Here is a 19,379-nt window from a genome sequence, read left to right as displayed (position 1 = left end):
AGCCAATATTCTTGCTAAAAGCATGAACCTCACTGACTCTTTTAGCTGTTGCCAGACTTACTAAGAAAAGCATCTTCAAGGTGAGATCTTTAAAAGAGGCTAAGTGTAAGGGCTCAAACTTATCACTCATAAGAAACTTCAGGACAACATCCAGATTCCAAGCTGGTGATTCTAGTTGATGCTCCTTGGAGGTCTCAAAGGATTTGAGAAGGTCTTGAAGGTCTTTGTTGTTAGAGAGGTCCAAGTTCCTGTGCCTGAAAACAGGCTGCTAGCATGCTCCTATAACCTTTAATGGTAGAGGAGGAAAACTTGCGTTCTCTCCTAAGGTGTAAAAGGAAGTTTACGATTTGGGTCAGAGGGGTACTGGATGAGGAAACCGAGTTGACTTTGCACCAATCTCGAAAAACCTCCCATTTGGACTGGTAGACCTTGATGGTAGAGGTCCTCCTTGCTATAGCGATAGCTCTAGCTGCCTCCTTCGAAAAGCTTCTAGCTCGTGAGTTTTTCGATAGTCTGAAGGCAGTTAGACGTAGAGCTTGGAAGTTTTGATGGAACCTTTTTTAAGTGCGGTTGTCTGAGAAGATCTCTCCGCATTGGTAGGCTTCTTGGCATGTCCACCATCCATTTTAGTACCTCGGTGAACCATTTTCTTGATGGCCAGAGGGGAGCAACTAGAGTCAATCTGGTTCCCTCGGGAAAGACAAACTTTTGTAAGACTTTGTGCAGGACTTTGAAGGGGTGGAACGCGTACAAATCCAGGTGAGACCAGTCCAGCAGGAAAGCGTTGATGTGGACTGCTTCTAGATCTGGTACCGGAGAGCAGCACGTTTGAAGCCTCTTCGTTCTTGAGGTTGCAAACAGATCTATGGACGGAAGACCCCAAATCCGCCAAAGTTTCTTGCGAACCTCGTGATGTGGAGTCCATTCCGTGGGAATGACTTGGTTTCTTCTGCTGAGGCTGTCTGTCATCACGTTCCTCTCTCCTTGGATGAACCTTGTGAGTAAGGTGATGTTCCTTTCTTTCGCCCAAACTAGAAGCTCCCTTGCAGTCTCGTAAAGGGACTTCAAGTGAGTCCCGCCATTTTTGGAAATGTAGGCCAACGATGTATTGTTGTCTGCGTTTACTTGCACTACTTTGTTCAGAATCAACCTTTCGAAACCTTGAAGGGCTAACAGGACTGCTAATAGCTCCTTCTGGTTGATGGTGAGGCTCTCTTGGTCTTTTGTCCACCGACCCAAGCACTCCAGTTTTCCCAGTGTTGCTCCCCACCCCGAGTCCGAAGCGTCGGAACACATCACAAGGTCTGGGCTCCTTTGCTCTAGCGAGAGGCCATCCTGAAATTTGGTTGTGTCGTTCCACCACTGTACGCAACTCTTGACAGACTCTGGAAGTGGAATACTTTCTGTCTCTAGGCCCTTCTCCTTGTCCCAATAGTGGTTGAGGTGAAATTGAAGAGGAAAGAGATTTAGTCTTCCTAGGGAGATGAACTGCTCCAGTGAGGAGAGTGTTCCCAGCAGAATCATCAACTGTCTCACAGAACAATTTCTTTTCCCTAGAAAAAGACGAATCTTTAGGAGGGCTTGCTCTATCCTTGTGGGTGATGGAAAAGCCCAAAAAACTAGACTGAATCTCCATCCCCAAATAAAGAATCTTCTGAGATGGGATCAGTTGGGACTTCTCTGTGTTGACATGAAGACCCAGTTCCTTTGCTAAGGTCAATGTCAATCTGAGATCCTCCAGACAGGGATTGAAGGAAGATGTCCTGAGTAACCAGTCGTCCAGATACAGGGAGGCTCTGATACCTGTTGAATTTAGGAAGCTTGCTACATTTAGCATAAGCTTTGTAAAAATAAGAGGAGCGGTGCTGAGGCCGAAACACATGGCCCGAAACTGGAATACTTCCTTCCCGAAGACGAACCTCAGGTAACGTTTGAAGTTTAGATGTATTGGGATATGAAAATAGGCGTCCTGGACGTCTAAAGAAACCATCCAGTCACCTTTCCTTACTGTTGCTAGCACAGTTCTGGAAGTCTCCATCGAAAGTGTTGAGAGCGCTTACATCTAGGACTGGTCTCCATCCCCCGAGTTCTTTGGAACCAGTAAGAGGCGGTTGTAAAAACCTGGAGACTGTATGTCCTGTACCCTCTCTGCTGTCCCTTTTTCCAACAAGAGGGACACTTGTAGAAGCAAAGCCTGTCTCTGAGTCCTCTCAGTATCTGGGGGAGAGATCTATTTGATCTTGAACTAAAGAGAGTTTCTTTATGAAAGGAATCTTGTATCCCTCCTTCAGCAAATGGACGTACCAAGGGTTCGCTCCCCTTCTCTCCCAAGCCTGCCAGAAGTTGTTCAGTCTGGCCCCTACTGCTGTCTGAAGTCGAAAGCAGTCAGATCCTGCTTCGACCCGATCTTGATCCCCTCCTTTTTCCCCATCAGGTCTGGAGTTACCCCTACTGACGGGTCTACCTCGAAAGGGAGGAATAAATCTAAACAAAGGAGTATCCACTTTTGGTTTGTTGCTAGAAAAGGAAGCTGGAAGTACTTTTCGAGTTGTCTTGGAGACCAAGTCAAGGGTGGCCTTCTGGGCTAAAGATGCAGCAACCTCTTTCACAAGTTCTTGTGGGAACAGAGAATGAGAGAGTGGCGCAAACAGTAATTCAGACCTCTGACAAGGGGTGACCTCCATGGCAAGGAAAGAACACATCTGAGCTCTTTTCTTGAGAACTCCAGCCGTAAAAAGGGCTGCTAATTCGTTAGCGCCATCCCTAACAGCTTTGTCCATGCAAGACATGATCTGAATAAAACTATCACTGTTCTTAAAAGAAGAAACTTTCTTCCCCAAGGCTACCACAGTCCAGTCGAGAAAGTTGAAAACCTCGAAGGCTCTGAAGACGCCCTTGAGAAGATGATAGAGTTCCGAAAGTCATCCAGAAAATTTTAGTACGTCTCATGGCTAATCGACGAGAAGAGTCTACTAGGCTTGAGAAGTCCCCCTGGGCAGAGGCACGTACTCCCAAGCTGAGAACTTCTCCTGTCTCGTACCACACACTTGACGTGGAAGCTAGTCTAGCTGGAGGGAAAGAAAAAGCCGACTTGCCTAGATTTTTCTTGGACTGCATCCAGTCTCCCAACAATTTTAAAGCTCTCTTAGATGATCTTGAAAGAACCATCTTTGTAAAAATAGGAGCTTGAGTTGCTGTCCCCAAGGTGAACTCTGAAGGAGGGAAGCGTGGAGCAACAGAAACAAAGTGACTAGGAAATTCCTCCGTAAAAACTTTCCTTATTTTCTTAAGGTCTAAAGAATGCTGTGCAGTCTTAGGCTCTTCTTCCTCTGATAAGTTTTCCATAGGTTCAGCTGCGGAAAGAGGATCACCATCATCATCTTCCGACAAGACTTCAGCTGGAATAAAGACGTCTTTGCTCGCCTGTGCGCAAACTAGACGTTGGGCGCCGTGTGCGCCAGCTTGACATCCAGCATCAACTTGCCCTTTGGTGTCATGATCAACTTGAAGTTCAACGTCACGTCTAACTTGATATGATTGAAGCTCGACGTCACGTTTGATTGCATGATAAACATCATTATCAGTTAACACGTCAGCTTGACGTTCAGCTTCACGCCTGGAAGCTTGACGTTTAAGCTCAAGCTTAACCGAATTACGACGCACAGATTGCAAAGCTTCATGACACTCAGGAACTTGTCAATATGACTGCATAATTGAAGATAGCTTAAGCTGCATGTCCTGTAAAAGGCTTAACTTAGGGTCAACTTGAGGTCAAGTTCGGCCCGAAACGTCAGCGATCAATTCGCCTTCTTCCCCACTCACGTCACGCCTGGAACGTCCAGACGACACAACAGATCCAGGAACCTGCATAGCAATCGCTGGAAGTTTGTCCGAACCAGACGTTCTAAGAGGACGTTTGGCAGGAGAACCTTCTTCAGAAGAAGGCAATCGCTCTGGACTGCTCCAATGACCACAGCCAGGTATTTGAGACGATAAACGACTCTGATCTATTGAGATCATTTTCCTCGAGAGGTCTGGAAACTGACGCCAGTTGCGATTATATTTTTTACTGACTAAAGCGTCATCTGAAGATGAGGTAAACTTAACCTCACTTTTCCCATGGTGAGGCCGAGCGTTTCGTGAAACATCAACAGAAATGCTCGAGGGGACGTCTGCTCGTGCGGTTACGCCTCTCATTCCCTTTCGCTGATCGACATTCCTTCTCCCAGGGGTTGGGGAGCTTGAAAGAGGTCTTAGGTTAGGTGAACGACAGGTACAAGCAGACGCAACCTCCACAGCACTGAACACATTCCCCGCACTTTTGGCACTAACACTGCCACTTTTAAGCATATTCACATCGGACATAAGTTGGCTCCTGTCCGTAGCAAGCGATTCAACCGTAACACCAAGGGCTTGAATAGCACTCATCATATCCCTAAGTGAAGGCTCATCGGTAACAGTAGGAGGTTCATGAACTACCACTACACGGGAAGGAATAGGTTCAGGGACACGTGGAGAGGAAAAATCTCTAGATCAAGAAGAACTTCGTCTGACTATATCTCTCTAACTTACGAGTGTACTGATCGAAATCCAGCCACTCGCTCTCAGGTAACAACACACATTCATCACATTGATCCCTTAATTGACAAATCTTACATCTACATTTGGTACAAATAGAGTGGGGATCGATAGAGGCCTTAGGAAGGCGGGTTTTACAGCCTTTCACACACACATTCTATAAACTGGGGAAGGGTCAACCATGTTGGAAAATTCCAGAGAGAGGTCAACAAACAAAGGTCAAAATAATTCAAATCAAAGAGGTACAAGAGAATCCGTAAGTAAATCCAATCAAGCGAAAGCCAATTAACCAAAAAAAAGTACTTCACCAAAGATACTGCAAAAATCGAAGGTTATAACGAGCGAATGTTCCAATGATGTCGCCAGCAATGGCGGCAGAGAAAGCTCTAAGGAATCCTGGAATGGTTCCAGTTACCTGGCGAGTGGTGGCGCTAGTACTACACCTAGCTACCCAATCTGCGATTGCCGCGAGTTTTGAATTTCTGCCGTGATGTCAGAAACGTAAGCTATATATATATATCCACCGGCTAAGTCAGATGTTTAAAAAAAAAAAGTAAGGGGGAATATGCATGCTGTGAGAAGTACTTATTAAGAGGGCTGTAAAAAAAAAAAAAGTGAGAATTAACAAAAGCCTGGATGAAGCTCATAAAAGTAAGGAGGCATATGCATGTTGTGGGAAGCACTTATTGAGAGGGCAGAAAAAAAAATATTGAGAAGGGACAAAAGCCCAGATGAAGTTAATAAAAATAAGGGGCCATGTGCATGCTGGGTGAAGTACTTATTGAGAGGGCTATAAAAATATATAGAAGTGACAAAAGCCTGTATGAAGCTCATAAAAGTAAGGGGCCATATGCATGTCGTGGGAAGCATTTATTGAGAGGGCTGTAAAAAAAGTGAGAAGGGGCAAAAACCCGGATGAAGTTAATAGAAGTAAGGGGCCATGTGCATGCTGTGGGAAGTACTTATTGAAAGGGCTATAAAAAAGGATAAGATTTCAAAAATGCTAAAATTTATGTCAGGCATAACGCACAGTAAATTGGGTACTGTATATGGACATGAATTTCACGTAATATGATGAAATTTAGCATAAAATTTATTTAAGGCCCGAATGATACCTCAATAGCCTTAAAACCAGAACTGTTCGACTTTTAATGTTTTCACACGGTCAAAAAAGATAAATCTTATATTGTCACCCACTTACCTGTAATTACCACAGCATAAATGTGCGGTTTAGTTGCTGCAGAAAGCCGGAAATAAGGAGGGATGGCGAGCCATGATTGCCGAATGTGCTTGGTGATATGGCACCTGGATGAAGCTGGTGATGATAATAATTCTCCTCTTTTAGTCTTGTGACCTGAAGATGGGATCTAGAGCCATGGTCCAGAAAGATTCTCATCTTCTTGACATGTTCAACTTCTGAAGAAAATAATAATATTATAGTAATTTTATCTATCATTAGTCAACGATTCATTACAAAACATTTGTAGTAGTAGAGAGAGAGAGAGAGAGAGAGAGAGAGAGAGAGAGAGAGAGAGAGAGAGAGAGAGAGAGAGAGAGAGAGAGAGAGATTGTTACCGCTTTAGTAATTAACAGACTATCAGTTAGAAATGATAAATGAAAAACAAATGTTCTAAATAAAACGCATTTCCCTCAAAATGACTTAAAAGTTATTTTTCAATTTACTCATAACTTATTTACTACCACCACACCAAAACCAGGTTCGGAATTCCTCGTTGCTCTTTCCACAATACTATCATTGTGGTCACAAGGCGAGATGTGGTATAATTTCAAAATATTTCATAGTCCTTAGTTACCTCCAACACAAGACGGTATAGCCTGCATCTTTTCATTTTTTACTTCCATACTTTGTCTACTACATTGGGCAACTTCTCTGGTTGGTGAATCCAATTTCTCTAATTCAATGATACTGTTTGTAAATTAGTAAATGTTCTTAAGTCTGCAGCTAAACAAATACAGTTGTATTTTCTGCCCCTCTGTAAAACAAACATCTAAAACTCATAATTTTCATTCCTTTTTTTTTTTTATTTCGATTTCAAATCTATCTTATCCAACCTTGTATTCATTGTTACTTTCGGTTGGGCTCCACAAGGCACTAGAGTATTTGGAAGACCCAGACCTACATGGCTGAGGACTATGAAGCATGAAGTGGGAGATGATGGATGGATTAGTTCTGAATTAAAAGCTCAAGAGAGAGAGGACTGGCGAAATTTAACCGAGGCCCTTTGCGTCAATAGCCGTTTTTACTATTATCATCATTATCATTATTAATTTTATTATTTTTATTATCATTATAAAAAAAAACTAGCCTGGTCTCCTTAGTAAACGTCCTGGAACTGACATCGTCGATATAGTCAACCAAACAGAAGTTCGTGATGTCAGAGTACATTTGATATATATTAAAAATAAAAGCATTAAAAAGAGTAATTACTCAAAAGTGTCACTATTTGTGAAGAGTATATTTCATGGAAACTTTTCAGTAAACACTCCATTTCTTATTTAGTATATATTTTGAATATATATCAAAATGATATTGTCGCCAGAAATTTCCACGTGAAACATATCATTTCACCATCACCATCTCCTCCTACGCCTATTGACGCAAATGACATCGGTTACATTTTGCCAGTCGTCTTTATCTTGAGCGTTTAAATCAACACTTCTCCATTCATTATCATCTACTTCACGCTTCATAGTTCTCACCCTTATAGAACTGGGTCTTCCAACTCTTCTGGTGCCTTGTGAATCCTAGTTGAAACTTTGGTGAACTAATCTCAATCGGGGAGTGAGAAGAGCATGTCCAAACCATATCTATCTACCCCTCACCATGATCTCACCCACATATGGCACTCGAGTAATCTTTTATAGTTTCATTTCTAATCCTGTCCTTCCATTTAACTACCAATATTCTTCTGAGGGCTTTGTTCTGAAATCTACAAATTCTGTTGGATATTGTTCATTGTCATACCACGACTCATGTCCATACAGTAATCTAATGCCTGAAAATAGTAACTTATTACCTTTTTGTTTGGCGAAGACTTGTTGTGTATTTATCACAACATACGATTTGTGATCTTTAGATTAAAAAGTGTTATTTTCAATTCATTGAGAAAGAAAGACCCACACGGCCGTCTCCTTAACGAAAAACAATATGCTGAAAACCACTTTTGTCTGGTTGGTCGAAAAACAGACTACGGAGAACTTCCCCCTCCCCTCCACACACAACTACTTATGGTACTAGTTGTCAGAAAATAAGGTAATTACGCCTGTCCGCTAATAGAATATTAAAACAAAAGGATGATAGTTTAATATAAAATAAATCTTTTCAAATTAAGTTTTTCCAAAAAATATTTTCTCAAGAAACCAAAATATAGAAACCCGGATACCTATTATTATTATTATTATTATTATTATTATTATTATTACTTGCAAAGGTACAACCCTAGTTGGAAAAGCAGCATGCTATAACGCCTGGGGCTCCAACAGAAAAAAATAGCCCAGTAAGGTAAGGAAATAATATATGTAATTAGCAATTAGAATATTCTAGGAACAGTAACATTGAAATAAATATTTAATTTATAAACTATGAAAACTTTAACCAAGTAAGCGGAAGATAAATAAGACAGAATAGTGTTTTTTTGCTCCACTGTGGCTCGCTAAGCTTGCAAAATTAACATTACTCCTCTGCTCAGGCTGGGGAGACCAATCACGCGAGTCATCATTTAGAGAATTATAATTTTTTTTTTTACTGTCATCATTTCAAGGATTATCTTTTTTTTCACTTTCACATGAGCAACAATACCTGCATACGAAACGGCGAACCTTTTCAACATAAATGACCGAAATAAACGAAAATTAAACTAAATTTCAAAATAGATTGCACTTCCTTCTTGGAGACATTTTCTTGGGCGGTAGCCATGTTGGAAATAAGGGGGAGGGTGAAAAAAAAATGGCTGTTGTAGAACAATATCCGGAACTTGTGCATAAATATTTGGAAACGAGAAAAGGATTACCTCGGTTATCATTGCCCAGCGAGAGATTGTTATGGGAGATAAACGAATTATTATTATTATTATTACTTCCTAAGCTACAACATTAGATGGATAAGAGGAATGCTATCAGCCCGAGGGCTCCAACAGGGAGAAAATGAAATAAACAAACTACAGGAGAAGTAATTAACAATTAAAGTAAAATATTTTAAGAACAGTAGCAACATTAAAATAAACCTTTCATGTATAAACTATAAAAACTTAAAAGTACAAGAGGAAGAGCAATAAGGTAGAATAGTGTGCCGGAGTGTACCCTCAAGCAAGAGAACTCTACCCCAAGACAGTGAAAAACCATGGCACAGAGGCTATGGCACTATAATGATTTATTTGAAATATGCTGATTAAAATAGTTTTGAAAAAATGTTAAAACGTAAAATAAAACCAAATTGGTTTACACAAATTAAGCATTCTTTCACGTTACTTCACCGTCACCAAGTTTTAACATTCTAAAAAAAAAATGCGGATAAATATGCAATATGTCTTTCGGTCAAACTGAAATATGTAACTAAAACCCAATACCGGAATTTCCCAATAAAATATTGATTAAACCATAAAAATGCAGCCTCATAATTTCATCACCTACGGCAGGGCTCTCCAGTTACTAGTTAAATTTCTTCAAGTTACTTCAATTTCATGCAAACATGACAGAGTAATCGAGATTTCAAAGTTCCTATTTTTGGCCAGATGAAAATGAAGACTAGGCCTATTGAAGTTATTCCTATTAACAATGTTATTAAATGATGAAATCTGAAACCAACATTTTCGGTTTTCTCTGATCACTGATGAAGTTTCTCTCTCTCTCTCTCTCTCTCTCTCTCTCTCTCTCTCTCTCTCTCTCTCTCTCTCTCTCTCTCTCTCTCTCCTGCGAGCCGCCAACTGACAATAAGAAAAAAATCAAATTCACTAGGACCGAAGAGGAACCGGGTTTGGAGAGGCCTTGTCTACTTTGTGGCACCCTCGACTGAACTTTGACTCCGGCCTTGGTCGACATGTTGCTGTCATCCCATCATCATCCTGTCAGTCCTTCGTGTTTTGATATGATGTGACTCTTTCGCAAGATTACCTTACTTACGAGATGCCTTCGTGCAAGAGCCCACGGTCCCCTTCGTCGTAGGGGTCCAATCTTCAACCAACTAACGCCACCTTTCTCAATGTGAGGAGATTTTCGGGTACATAGGATTGATTCATCTCTGTGACTCGCGAGCTGCACAATGAAGATCACCGGCCTACAGTAAAAAGGAATTTAGTACTAACCTAAGACTAGGCACTGGTAGGCTAATGGGCTCAGTTTCTTCCTTTCGCAACAATTACGAATAAAGGGAACTATCCAGTAATGTTCTTAACTTGAAACTCAAAAACCACAAAATAACTATTGTAAAATATAACATAACCTTCCACACATTTGGAACTAGCACGAGCTACAAAAAAACTATTTGATCAAATATCATTAACAAAAATCCTTCGCAAAATTTAAATCTTTTGTAAGCAAAACGCTGGTTATTGAAATTTCTAGAGTTCAAAGTAATATAAATCCGCGAGAACGTCAGAATGATACACCTGAAAAGTATTTCTTACACTTACTGCCTCCATTGTTTACACAAAGCACTAGTTAAAAAACCACGGTCCTTCTATCACCGAGACTGTGACTAGAATGAATCTTTCACAGGCGACAAATACATCCCTAGACAATCCCTAGAATTTCCCTAAGTCAGAAGTTATTTCTTTTAACATTTACTTTATTTACTTCAAGGGATGTTTTCTGGTCCTATACAGCAGGGGAACCCTACTCTCTACAGGACCTTCACAGACACTTTGTCATGCTCGTTCGAAAGCATTCACAATTTCACATCGCGTCTTTCTCGTTTAATGTTAAATCGACACTATCGAAGCACTCACAGAATAAAAAAGTCTTCAGTTTCCTCTTGAAAGCCTTAATATCTTTAATCATTCGGATGTCTCGTGGGAGCTTATTGTATAGTCTCGGGACAGCTTATTTAAAGGCTCTAGAGCCTACAGTAGACATATCTAGGTTCCAATAGTTTGAAACCATCTGTAACTAACTAAAGTAATCAGAAATAATTATTTGACAGGCTGTTGCATCTTTTCTAACTTTAATATGCTATGTATTTACTTTTCATAAATTTCTTTATGATACCACAAACATTAAAATGTAGTTTTTATTTTTAAACATGATATTGACAGCTTACTTGTGTTTGGATTTCAATGTGAGATCTGAAAGTTATATTGCTGTTTTTACTTACAGAAACCGAATTTCAATTGTTAAATATCTACCTCCTATATATAAAAAAATATTGGTAAATTCTGAGGAATAGTGGGAATATTAGAATGATATTAAAATTAACCAAAAATTCCAATAAAGACTGGATATTGATCAGGTACCCTAGTTTTTTCCCCTAACGGCAAAAAATTCCCGACTTTTGGACAAATTCCCGACTTTTGGACAAATTCCCAAAAGTTGGGACCCAAGTCGAAAATTAACTTCAGCCAATCAGAGACCTTCACCAAACTCCGAGTTTCTATTGTTATTCTTGTATTTTGACAAGGAAACGATTACTTAATCCCCCGAAAGACTATTTAGACTTTAAAAGGCTTTCAACAGAAACTTTTAGAAACAAAATTTAATATCTAATAGATATGTGCAGGTGTAGTGTTTAAACAAACCGTTTTAAAATTATAAATTTGCCTTAAGAAACGGTAAAAATCCTGGAATAAATGTTGCCAGGCATTTGCCGTCTTAAAAATGATAATGACGTTAAGGAGTGATATTACGGCCACCAACCCGTAAAAGATTATAATAAAATATGGTAAAAATGACTGTCATATAGTTTACTGGAATACGGATGAGAACAGTATATTTTTATAGAGAAATTCCGATTGAAATTGAGTTTTTTTTTAAATGTGTATGTTATCCATAGTATCCTCGTGTAAGCAAATACTATTTGTTTACTCCCTTGCCTAAGAAACTTGTATTTTGGCTTCGATATCTTTAGACAATTCTTTGACAGATTAGTTAGACTGCGTAGACAATTCGTTGACAGATTAGTTAGACTGCATAGACAATTCTTTGACAGATTAGTTAGACTGCATAGACAATTCTTTGACAGATTAGTTAGACCATGTAGACAATTCTTTGACAGATTAGTTAGACCACGTAGACAATTCGTTGACAGATTAGTTAGACCCCATAGACAATTCTTTGACAGATTAGTTAGACCACATAGACAATTATCGGAGAGATTAGTTAGACTGCATAAACAATTTATTGACAGATTAGTTAGACTGCATAGTCAATTCTTAGAGATTAGTTAGACTGCATAGAAAATCCTTTAACAGATTAGTTAGACCATGTAGACAATTCTTTGACAGATTAGTTAGACCATGTAGACAATTCTTGGACAGATTAGTTAGACCGCATGGACAATTCTTGCACAGATTAGTTAGACCCCATAAACAATTCTTGGACAGATTAGTTAGACCCCATAGACAATTCTTTGACAGATTAACTAGACTACATAGACAATTTTTTGACAGATTAGTTAGACCACATAGACAATTCTTTGACAGAGTAGTTAAGACTGTTTAGGCAATTTTTTGACAGATTAAATAGACCCCCTAGACAATTTTGACAGATTAGTTAGACCGCATAGACATTTCCTTGACAGATTAGTTAGACTGCACAGACAATTCGTTGAGAAATTAGTTAGACTGCACAGACAATTCGTTGAGAGATTAGTTAGACTGCATAGACAATTCTTTGACAGATTAGTTAGATTACATAGACAACTCTTTGACAAATTAGTTACAAAAACTATCACTCATATATAAGTGTCTTTTTCTATAATCATTGCATTTAGTATCAGTCCTCTACCAATGAAGTTGGAAGGAGGTTATGTTTTCGCCTCTGTTTGTGGTTGTAGTTGTTATGGTGGCTGTTGAGGTTGTTGGTGTTATGGTGGTGGTGGTGATCATTGTGGTTGTGGTGGTGGTGGTGATGGTGGCTACAACCCTAGTTTGAAAAACAGGATGTTATATGCCCAGGGGCCCCAACAGGGAAAATAGCCCCGTGAGGAAATGAAACAAGGAAAAATAAAATATTTCAAGAACAATAACAACACTAAAATAAATATTTCCTATATAAACTGTAAACACTTTAACCAAACAAGAGGAAGAGAAATTGGATAGAACAGTGTGCCCGAATGTACCCTCACGCAAGAGGGCAACATTACCTTAAACATAAGGTAAATCAAATATAACGTGACATTGTAATAAGTGAATATAAGACAAACTTCAAGAAACTTTGGACTAGTTGATTATATTTTTTTGTGAGAAAATCATCCCTCGGTACATCCCAGTAATCTATAATACCAGTGACATCCATTTAATAATACTGTATTAAATGCATACTCTACCGGGATTGGTGCAAGCCAAGCAAAGCTCGTATTATTGTTGTTAAGCCCCTTCCACACAAGGGACAAATGCAGGGCAGGCACTTTACTTTGCCCTTATTTTTTTTGCTTTGAAAGTGTTACCAGATCAAAATAGTCCAAGGCATACGATAGGCACAGACAGGCGAACATATGACTTGGGGCCAGACGCTGGGCAGAGTGCAGTCGAGTTTTGTCAGACAATAGTCAGCCACCCATTCAGTGGCTCAACAACGGGCCCGGGCACCTCAATGCTTTGTCCTTTGTTTCTTCGTCAATGACGTCATATACACTCTTGAACGTCACCCATATAACAAAATTGGTAACAGTGTCTGTCCGCCGTACATTTGACCCTCGTATGGAAGAGCCTTTAGGTTATTTTTAAAACTCGGCCTAGTCAAGGCAGCCTCAACAAAGACGTGCTTATCTCGTTTATATCCATTGCTATTAGATTCCTAAATTATTATTGCTAGTAATAGCTCTCCGTGAAGCGTAATTGAAATGCATGCCAGATAATCAAGGGATTGACACAATTATAAGATAATGCAATTTCATTTCAATGGTGTACAGTTATTAAGGCAATACCACTTTCTTACCTGCATAAAACCTTTGCTTAGGAACCTTTTCAATTTAAGGTTCGAGAATTAAGTTCCTTTCTTTATTCTCACTTAGTATTTCTTTACCGGTCACCAATTGTCGACCGATTCGCTACTGGCACGGTTTCCAGACATCAACTCGGACCAGTTAGGCAAATGGAACGCTCGTAAAGAAAGTGGTAAAAAGGGGGGGGGTTAACAACATTTACTATTCTCTTACTCAAACCAGCAAGTTAGGGAGGGATATTATTTTATAAGATACATTAAATTATTACAAAGGTGTGCGGCGTGTTTATACATGACCTTGCATTAGACTAAATAAAGTTAAAACAACTGAACAAGCCTATAACCAAACTAAAGATACCAAGAACAAAAGGAATTTGAACACCGAAAATGACGACAAACACCAACAATAAACTATACAAGCAACCGCTAGTTCAAACCCATAGTTACCTTCAAATAAAAAAAAAACTAAAATAATTATTCCAATAGTATGACCCTTAGCATCTCTTCTCGGCATTTCTCTTAGTACCACATATTTCCCATTCATTAGTTTAATATTAATCACATTTTCAGTATTTCCAGTTCCCTCAAAATGCTCTATAGGTTTTTTCACTTGGCCTTTTTGAACTTCTACTGGGCTGGTTTTCTTCTTTCATATTCCCTTTTCTCTTTTTATCTTTTTATCGTACTTTCGAACGAGTTCATCAACTATTCCTGTCTCGTGTGATCTTTCGTATTCGAGTATTTCTCGTTTTCTAGCTAAGGTTGAGTCCTTAGCATCTCTTAGAATTTCTCTTTGACATATTCTCCCACATCTATTAGTTTGATATGGATCACATTTTCAGTATTTCCAGTCCTCTCAAAATGCTCTTTAAGTTCTTTCACTTGGGCTTTTTGAAACTACTGGGCTTGTTTTCTTCCATATTCCTTTTCTCTTTTTATCTTATTCTCGTACTTGTTAATCAGTTCATCAGCTTTTCCTATTTCGTTTGATATCTCGTATCCGAGTAATTCTCGTAATCTAGCTAAGGCCGAGTCCTTAGCATCTCTTCTTAAAATTTCTCTTTGTAAGACACATTCTTTCTCATCCATTTGTTTGATATTAATACCATTTTCAGTAATTCCAGTTCCCTGAAAATGCTCTATAAGTTCTTTCACTTGGCCTTTTTGAACTTTTACTGGGCTTGTTTTGTTCTTCCATATTCCCTTTTCTCTTTTTTATATTATTCTCGTACCCTTGAACGAGTTCATCAACTATTCTTGCCTCGTGTGATCTTTCGTATTAATTTCTCGTATTCTAGCTAAGGCTGAGTCCTTAGCATCTCTCTTCAGAATTTCACGCAATGCCACATAGTCTTCCTCTTCCCTTGAATATTTCAGCCATTTTTTTTACCTGATCTTTTGTTTCTTGTATAGGAATTCTCTCTTTCCTCCATGTTTCTTCATTTTTCAAAATAGATTCTTACTTTTCAATTACATCTTCACCAACGATCTTGTTGCTATTGTCGAGTTTTCTCTCTTCCATCATGTCTTTGGCGAGTGCTTCCTTTTTGTCATTATAAGATCGTGATTCATTCTCAGCCATTTCTCTTGCATCCGTAATAAATGTTCCGTAATCCAAGATGGAACAACAGTAGCAACATAAAAGCTTCTCTTTGGAAGCTCCAATAAGATCCTTAAGATTCTGTTCCATTCCAGAAACGACTTTAGCATCCAAACCTGCACCACAATAACAATTACATGTAAAACTAAATCCATATTCAATCTATCTTCTTTCAGCCCATCACCCACCTATATTTTAAAAAACCCAGCTATCTGGTCGGAGTCATTACTGGTCTCCGGAATGTCTTCACAACGAAACTGGATCCCGGAGACATCTGGGATCTGACGAAGAATTTTAGACTTTCTTTCCTAATTTGTATTTGAAATACATACATACATAAATACATACATACACACAAAAGAGTAGACAATATCGTAATGATGTCCAAAAATCTCTCCGGACATACTGAGCTCCAGTTAGTTTTTAGGAAAAGAAAACTACATTTACTTTTATCCATTTATTATTTGGTGTCGACACGCATTTCGAATCACTTTTTCACTTAACTCTTCGTGGAAAATTAAAATAAAATCATGCAGCGGGAGTAAAGTCCGTTCTTCAGGAACGTTGTCTCGTATACAAAGCAGAATGAATTGCTTTGACAGAAGCTAAGTTTGGTTCTGCGGTTATCTCCGATTCGATTTCCGTTGGAACAGAGTCTTCCCGTCTCGAGGCTCCAATGTTCTCTTTCCAGTGAAGACGTTTCTGCAACCCCCATCCAGGCCATCCATGTTTTTTTCCTCTGCATTCTCCGATGGAGTTCCAGATTCCACGGTTGGGAAGGGGTTGATGCAGTTTCAAAATTGGTCTTGCTTGTGCAGCGCAGCTTAGAATGTGAGGCTTTCTCGCCATTCCCCCTCACAATTTAACACTAACACTACGTTGATCAATAAGTCCAGTTCTGCTGGAACGGTCTCAATTCCTGCAACAACTAATAAGGCTTGTGGCTTTAGGATTCGCCAGGAAGTCTTGGCTTTAGGACTCCTCGCGAAATCTTGGCTTTAGGATTCTCCGGGAAGTCTCGTGGCTTCAACGTTTTTCTCCAGTGAAGAATCCTCTGCTCTTTCATCCAGGTTATGCATGGCTTGCCACTTCTAAATGCGTACTTGAACATGTTAGTGTGCGTTTATGAGTGGATAATCCTCGCAATGGCGTCCAAAGAAGCGAACACAGCATCTCTCCGGACAAACTGATCCTCAGGATGTTTTCAGGATAACATGAAAACTGTAGTTACGATTCCCCATTTCATATTCGGTGCCTTCGATAGGACGACATCTTCTCGAGAAGGATGTTATCGAGTGTCGTCAGGACTACATTGCCTGAATGATGAAATTGAGTTTTAATATAAAGGCTGTGGCGGTGAAAATTCAAATTTTACGGTAAAATATATTCGGATACTCTGATATTAATTATCAAATATTAAGAAATGAAAACTTTTGAAATACAAAGGCTTTCCGTATTTTCGTAGTTTCTTCAGGTTTTCCGGCGTGAACACTCTCTCTCTTTAGAAACACAGAGAGAGAGAGAGAGAGAGAGAGAGAGAGAGAGAGAGAGAGAGAGAGAGAGAGAGAGAGAGAGAGAGGTATTTATTTACAAACTAAAATATTAGGAGAGAGTGAACTAGGATAAACAAGTTTCATTTTCCTTTTTAAAATAGAAAGAGAGAGAATGAGAGCGGAGTGGGTATTCATTTACAGACCTTAAAGAATTAAGAAATAGCCAATTAAGGAATGTTACTTTTCTTCATCAAACTTAATCCAAATAGCATTCTTCTTCACCCAAGGGGTTAACTACTGCACTGAAATTGTTCAGTGGCTACTTTCCTTTTGGTAAGGGTAGTAGTGACTCTTCAGCTATGGTCAGCAGCTTTTCTAGGAGGACACTCCAAAAACAATCCATTGTTCTTTAGTCTTAGGTAGTGCCATAACCTCTGTATCATGGTCTTCCACTGTCTTTGGTTTAGAGTTCTCTTGCTTGAGGGTACACTCGGGAACACTTTTCTATCTTATTTCTCTTATTTCTATTTTATTTGTTAAAGTTTTGATAGATTATATAGGAGATATTTATTTTAATGTTGTTACTCTTCTTAAAATATTTTTCCTTTTGTTCTTTCCTCACTGGGCTGTTTTCCCTGTTGGATCACCTGAGCTTATAGCATCCTGCTTTTCCAACTAGGGTTGTCGTCTGGCTAGTAATAATAATAATAATAATAATAATAATAATAATAATAATAATGAACCTCATGATAAAGTTCAAGTGGTTATGAAAGTTTGATGTATGGTCTTGCTATTAGGAAAATATGTACTTTAAGTAAAACAAAATAAAAAATATCTACCCCTTAAGAAGTATTCTTTTTGGAAAGGTATCCTTGCATCGTGTTACTACGTATACCTATCAGGGGGGACTGTTCTTAGTGTGACGTCATGCGCAGAGGGAATGTATTTTCGCTCGCTGATGAGCCGACTTCTCCGAGTATATTTAAAGGAAGTTGCTGTGAATATTGTAATGGCAAACTCTTTACTGATAGCGTAATAGGTGCATGTCTAAATAGTTGACTTCCCTGTTTGACCTTATCATTGGCAATATCCCTGGTTCTTCTGGTGGCTTAAAACCAGAATCTGAAAAGTATGCTGTAGTAACCATCGGGCAATCTAAGCAGAAAGGGCGTTGCCAAAACTCAAAGTAGCTGAACTTAACCAGATGTGTCAAGACAATTACGAAGGTGATTTTTAGAAGAAAGGTTAATCTTTAAACAATATAAGGAAATACTGTATACTGATGAAGAAGAATTGTTTACACATGACAAGTCCAAAGAAGTCTCACAGTTCCTTGTAAAGAGTAAAAAGCTCTATGGGAGATCACTAGTTGGTGGAAGTCAGAAGGGCCAGCTGATTTTACCACATGTGTACTGTGAAGCTCTGATGGATTTAGCCCATACAGGCATGATGGTAGGACATTTTAGGGTGCTATTATAGTATGCTATCTACCGCCGATTTTGCTATCTACCACCCCTTTCTGAAATTTTGGAATTGGTCATTATTTTGTTTATGAGACCCCAATTAACACTACTTTACAATTAACTGGAAAATCACCTAATACTGTCACTGATTGGTTTAATATGTCTGGAAGTGTGTAGTGTGGTGGTTTCAATTGGAAAGTTCCGAGAAAAGGCGGAGATGCATTTCCTGCTTTCTTGAATGATGTAAGATAAGTTTACAAGCAGTAGTAGAATAAATTTTTTTATTGAACCTTTTTCATAGATTATTTTCTTTCAGTTTTGTAATATTTGATTTTTCATTTGATTAACTTGTAACATAGTTGTATAATGAGCTTTGAATAATTTGTAAAAAAAAAAAGTTTCCCTACAAACTTCTTATAATTATGCACCCATGTTGTCTTGCCAATAAATATTATCAAACTATAATTAAAGTCCAATGAGGATAACATACTGGTGGTAAGTAATCTGTTTGATAATCCTCATCAAACATTGACAGTAGATAACATACTTTGTGGTAGATACCATACTATAGTAGAAATTCGACGGTAGATAGCATACTATAATAGAAATTCGACGGTAGATAGCATACTATAATAGCACCCATTTTAGCATAGCTAAAGCACAAGAAAGAATCTTAAATAAGTTTCATTGGCCTGGTGTATCACAAGAGATAAACTATGTATTGTAAGTCCTGTGACATATGCCAACAAATTTTAGACAAGGGAAGGGTTATTCCAGTGATGTTGGGAAAGATACTACTAATAGAGGGGTCATTTAGCCGTGTTGCTGTGGAACTTATTGGCCCAATTGAACCTTGCTCGTCAAACAAATCCCAATACATCTTGACAGTAGGGAATTATGTCACTAGGTACGCTGAAGCAAAGACTTTGTCTACAATTGACACTGCCAGTGTTGCTGAAGCTCCCTTAGAAATTTCTATTTAGACTGAAATTCCAAGAAGGGTAGTTTCTTAATGTGGAGCCCAGTTTACCTCATATGGTGGAGGAAGTATACTGTACAGACTCTTGTAACATCACCAATACAAATAAAATAAAAATATCAATAATAGATATGATACAAATACTGTATTCA

The 19,379-nt window shown here is 38.8% G+C and overlaps 1 long non-coding RNA gene across 4 annotated transcripts in view; it reads right to left on the bottom strand.

Moving 5' to 3' along the window:
* The window catches only part of LOC137626096 (uncharacterized), a 350,309-nt gene that overhangs the window by 27,184 nt on the left and 303,746 nt on the right, over positions 1-19,379 (bottom strand). For 2 of the 4 annotated variants that reach the window (XR_011040985.1, XR_011040984.1), the window contains exon 4: positions 5,780-5,994. This is a non-coding gene — a long non-coding RNA (uncharacterized lncRNA). Of the gene's footprint in view, positions 1-5,779; positions 5,995-10,220; positions 10,350-19,379 lie in introns of those variants that run through there. The other 2 variants (XR_011040986.1, XR_011040987.1) reach the window with 2 other exon arrangements.

This window comes from Palaemon carinicauda, chromosome 33 (genome assembly GCF_036898095.1).
Source record: "Palaemon carinicauda isolate YSFRI2023 chromosome 33, ASM3689809v2, whole genome shotgun sequence".
NCBI classification, from domain to species: Eukaryota; Metazoa; Arthropoda; class Malacostraca; order Decapoda; family Palaemonidae; genus Palaemon; species Palaemon carinicauda.
This window is presented reverse-complemented; position numbering and strand designations above follow the sequence as displayed.